This window comes from Delphinus delphis, chromosome 4 (assembly GCF_949987515.2).
Source record: "Delphinus delphis chromosome 4, mDelDel1.2, whole genome shotgun sequence".
In the NCBI taxonomy this organism is placed as follows: domain Eukaryota; kingdom Metazoa; phylum Chordata; class Mammalia; order Artiodactyla; family Delphinidae; genus Delphinus; species Delphinus delphis.
Genome location: NC_082686.1, coordinates 135,858,780 through 135,864,779, shown reverse-complemented (window position 1 = coordinate 135,864,779; position 6,000 = coordinate 135,858,780).

Genomic DNA, 6,000 nt, shown 5'->3' with positions numbered 1-6,000 from the left:
ACATTCTTTTACATGTAGCTGTCCAGTTTTCCCAGCACCACTTATTGAAAAGGCTGTCCTTTCTCCATTGTATGTTCTTGCCTCCCTTGTCATAAATTAGGTGACCATTTTTTTTGCTTTCTTTAAATTTTTGGCCATGCTGCATGGTATGCAGGGTCTTAGTTCCCTGACCAGGAATTGAACCCATGCTCCCTGCTGTGGAAGCAGGGAGTCTTAACCACTGGACCACCAGGGAAGTCCTGGAAGAAGTAATATTGTTACAATTCCCATGCAAACCAAAACAATCTAAAAATTCAATGCAATCCCTATCAAAATTCCAATGACATTTTTCACAGAACTAGAACAAATAATTGTAAAATTAGTATGTAACCACAAAAGACCCCAAAGAGTCAAAGCAATCTTGAGAAAGAAGAACAAAGTTGGAGGTATTATGCACCCCAATTTCAAACTATATTACAAAGCTACAGAAATCAAAACAGTATGGTGCTTGTACAAAAACAGATATATAGATCAATGGAACAGAAAGAGATCTCAGAAATAAACTCACCCTTATATGTTTAATTAATCTACAATAAGGAAGGCAAGAATATACAATGGGAAAAGACAGCCTCGTCAATAAATGGTGTTGTGAAAACTGGACAGCTACATGTAAAAGAATCAAACTGGACCACTTTCTTATACCAAGTACAAAAGTAGACTAAAAATGGTTTAAAGAATTAAATGTAAGACCTGAAACCATAAAAATCTGAGAAGAAAACATAGGCAGTAAGCTCTTTGACATCAGTATTAACAATATTTTTTGGATATGTCTCCTCAGGCATGGGTGACAAAAGCAAAAGTAAACAAATGGGACTACATTAAACTAAAAAGCTTTTGCACAACAAAGCAAACCATCAACTAAATGAAAAGGCAACCTACTGAATGAGTGATGATATTTACAATAATATATTCAATAAGTGATTAATATCCAAATTATATAAATAAATCATACAGCTCAATATCAAAAAACAAACAATCCAATTAAAATGGGCAGAGGACCTAAATAGACATTTCTCCAAAGAAGACATACAAATGACCAACAGACACGTGAAAAGATGTTCAACATCACTAATCATGAGGGAAATGCAAATCAAAACCACAATGAAGTGTCACCTAACACTGTCAAAATGGCTCTCATCAAAAAATCTACAAATAACAAACGTTAGTGAGGATGTGGAAAAAAGGAAACCCTCATGCACCATTTGGGAATGCAAATTGGTGCAGCCAATACCGAAAACAGTATGGAGGTTCATTCAAAAAAATAAAAATAGAACTACCATATGATCCAGCAATTCCACTTCTGGATATTTACCTAAAGAAAACATAAACACTAATTTCAAAGGATATGTGCACCCCTATGTTCATTGCAGCATCATTTACAATAGCCAAAATATGGAAGCAACCTGTATCCACTGATAGATGAATGAATAAAGAAGATGTAGTTATATATACATATATATAATGGAATATTAATCAGCCATAAAAAACAGTGAAATCTTGCCATTTGTGACAACATGGATGGATCTAGAGGGTACTCTGCTAAGTGAAATAAATCAGACAGAGAAAGACAAATACCACATGATCTCACTTATATGTGGAATCTAAAATAACAAAATAAATAATCAAATGAAACAAAACAGACACACAGAAACAGAACAAACTAGTGGTAGTTTGGGGGGTGAGGGGGAAGGTAGTGAAATAGGTGAAGGGGATTAAGAGGTAGAAACTCCCAGCTACAAAATAAATATCAGAGAGAGGTAATATACAGCAGAAGGAACGTAGTCAATAATACTCTAATTATTTCGTATGGTGACAGTTACTAGACTTATTGTGATCATTTCATAATTTATTTAAATGCTGAATCACAATGTGTGCACCTGAAACTAAAATAATATTATATGTCAACTATCCTTCAATTACAAAAAAGGAGATAGACATCTTACCTTCATAGGAAGGGAAACTAAGCTAACAACCGGCTGCTTAATGGGAATAATAAAAGCAAAGAGATTGTGAAATAATATCTTCAGAGACAGAGAATACTGGGCAACGTAGAACTGAATATACAACCAAACTATCTTCACAAATAAAGGTTACATAAAAATATCATCAGATTCATGAGCACAAGCATTTCTATTTTCCCTCAATTGATATTTATTCTAGTTCTAATAACATCCCAATATTTTGTTTTAATATGTTAAAGATAACTTTAAAAATTATGGAAGAACAAAAGTTCAGAAAAAGCTGAATAAACTTGGAGTTAAAGAAATGAAAGGCAAAGAAATGAAACAAAGTGTGGTGACTTAATCAGATGGTAAAATATTTTAAGATTTAAGACTTAATGAGTGAGAAAAATAATACTAGGAAAATAAGCTACCTCTCTGGAAAAAAATGGATCCTTACTGCATATCATATACAAAATAAATTCAAATGAATTAAGGACTGAATTATAGATGGCAATATTTCAAAGGTTTTTGAAGAAAATATACAAGAATATCTTTAACATCAGGGTAGGTATGGATTTTGTCAACAAGACACAAAAATAATAAATTAAAGGAAAAAGCCAAAATTATATTGCATTAAAATTAAGAACATCTATTTTTCTAAGTACAGCATAAAGGAAGAGCCAAAACAAACTTCAACTGGAGAAAAAAATGTCTGCCCCATACATATTACTGACAAGAGATATTTACTATCTATTAATGACAAAAGATGTTGTAATGGACTGAATGTTTGTGTCCTCTCTAAACTCATATGTTGAAATCCTAACCCCCAATGGGATGGTGTTAGGAGGTGGGACCTTTGGGGGGTAATTAGATCATGAGGGTGGAGCCCTCACAAATGGGATTAGTATTCTTATAAGAAGAAACTAGTAAGAGAAGATCTCTCTCTCAGCCGTGTGATGATTTAAGGATAAGATGGCTGTTTGCAAACCAGGGAAAGTGACCGAAGACTAGATCTGCTAGAACCCAAATCATGGACTTCCTGGCATCCAGAACAGCTAGAAATAAATGTTTGCTGTTTAAGGGAAAAAAAAATTTCCCTTAAAAAATGACACTAAGAAATATGAAATAATTAGGGATAAACCTGACAAGAAACATGAAAGACGTGTGCACTGAAAACTACAAAACATGACTGAGAATAATTAAAGGTGTAAATAAGTGGTGAGAGATACTGTGTTCATCAATCAGAAGACTCAATAAGATTAAGAAATCAACTCTCCCCAAACCAATCTATAGATTTTAAACAAACCCAATTAAAATCTTCCCATGCTTTTCTGTAGAAATTAACTGACTGATTCTAAAATTGATATAAAAATCCAAAGGATCTAGAATAGCTAAAACAGTGTGGAAAGGGATGATCAATTTGGAGAACTAACACTTATGAAGCTACAATAGTTAGGACAGTTTGGTGTTGGTGTAAAGATAGACAAATAGATAAATGGAACAGGATAGAGTCTAGATATGGACCCACACATATACAGACAAATGTTTCTGACAAAGTTTCAAAGGCAATTCAGTTGAGAAAAATTGGTCTTTTCAACAAATGGTGCTGGAATAATTGAATATATATATAAATTTAATGGTACAAGATATGGATACATATACAATATATATGTATATATGAATGATCCGTATCTTGCACCGTGAAATTAACTTAGCATGAATCACAGACCTAAATGTAAAATTTAAACCTATAAAAGTTCTAGAAGAAAACTTTTCTGACTTTGTATTAGATAAAGTTTTATTAGATATGACACCAAAAACACAATCTGTAAAAGAAAGTACTAACAAACTGAACATCAAATTTTAATTTTAATCAAAATTTAAAACTTGTGCTTTTTGAAATGCACTGATAGCAGAATGAAAAAAACATGTTACAGACTTGGAAAAAAATTTGCAAATTACATATCTGATTAAGGACTTGTATTAAAATATACATTTTAAAATACTCTTAAAACTCAATAATAAGAAAACAAACAGTGGGCAATAGACTTGAAAAGGCACTTCACCAAAGATATACTGATGGCAAATAAGTACATGAAAAGACCCTCAACTGCATTAAATTAAAACCACAATGAGCAAAACAGACCTTTTAGGATGGCTAGAACTTTTTTTTAAAGATTTACTGTATCTGATTTACTGTATGTGCTCCAAGGATTTTGGAGCAACTGAACTCTCATACATGCTGGTGGGAATGAATGTAAAAAGGTTCAACTCCTTTGGAAAAAAACATTTGACAGTTTTTTTATTTTTTGGTTTCGTTAGGCCACACCATGTGGCATGCAGGATCTTAGTAACACGTGCCCCCTGCATTGGAAGCCACGGAATCTTAACCACTGGACCACCAGGGAAGTCCCTGATAGTTTTCTTAAAAAGTGAAACATATACCTACGTATAATCTAGGCAATCCACTTCCAGATTATTTACCGAAGAAAATAAAAGTATATATCAGAACAAAGACTAGTACACAAATGTTCATTGTAACTTTATCTGTATTAGCCCAAAACTGGAAACAGCACAAATGTTCAACACAGAAAAAAGGGTAAAGAAACTGTGATATAGTGATATAATGGAACACTACTCAGCCATAAAAATGCATGAACTGTCGATACAAGCAACGACACAGGTGAATCTCAAAATAATTATGCTGAGTGAAAGAAGCCAGACACTTCCCCCCCTGCAAAAAATACATACTTTTGGATTCTATTTGTCCAAGGTTCCAGAAAACACAAACTAACCTATCGTGACAGAAAACAGGGCACTGGCTAACTGGGGATGGGAGGGGTTCATGAGGAAGGGCAGGAGGAAGAGATTACAAAAAAGTATGAGGAAACTTGGGTGTGATGGGTGTTTGCATTATCCTGATTAGTTTGACAGTTTCATGGGTGTAAACGTTTGTCAAAACTTACCAAACAGTACACCTTAAATATGCACTGCTTGTTTCATGGCAATTATTCCTCAATAAAGCTGATAAAATTTTTAAATATGAAAAAATAGACGAGATCTTTCCTTTTATACAGAATCCAGACACGCTTCAAGGAAGATTTGAGGTGAAAACTATGGTGACCCCACAAAGACTCATCAGGCTATAGTCTTGGGAGGTAGGAGGATTCACCTAGAGGTTGAAGCAATTTCTTTTCACCTAAAGCTTGAATAGACCAAGGTCAGATCCAAGTGGTTGGGGCCTAAAGAATGTTAATTTGAGGATGTTAGTTTAAGAAAAGAAATACAAAATTAAAAATGTTAAATTAGATTCAGAAGTGATTATCAATACAGAATAAGAAATCAGAAAACCTTTCCAACTTTACAAAGCTGGCACACACCTCAAATTGCACAAAATTCAAAAAGTGATGTATATATTCATTAATTCACCACTTACACTTCTTAATACTATTTGTGCAAAATCTTTGTTCATCTCTTTTATGACAATTTTATAACATTGTCTATAAGAAGATAAAAAGATAGTTCATTCATTCCTCTAGAAACACTCATATAGCATGAGCCATTGTACATGCAGCATTATTTATTATATTCCTAACCAGAGCACACTTTCTAGTTTGATTTCATATGGATAGGAACTACATTACATTACTAATAATTGGAAGAATTTCCATAGACTCGCTTCCATTTCTGTTCATTTCAACCCAAGTTCCTCCTCACTAGCTACATACTTCTAGTTCTGGACAGCTTAGCACCCACTCATTTCGTGATAAAATCTCCAACCATACGGATTCTTGTCTCAGTGCTGGGTACGTTGGCCCAGTTGATGGAACGAGTATTTCTGGAAGGCCGTCCTACACTGGGATGGCTAGCAATACCTTAACTAAATATGGAAATGTCTGTGGCCCACCTAAATACATCCCTCTTGAATTGCGCCCCCTAAAATTTTCGTAGTCACTCCAATGATACCCAACCCAAGTAAATATAACAGGGCAGAGAGCATTCGAGGGGAGAAAAGACA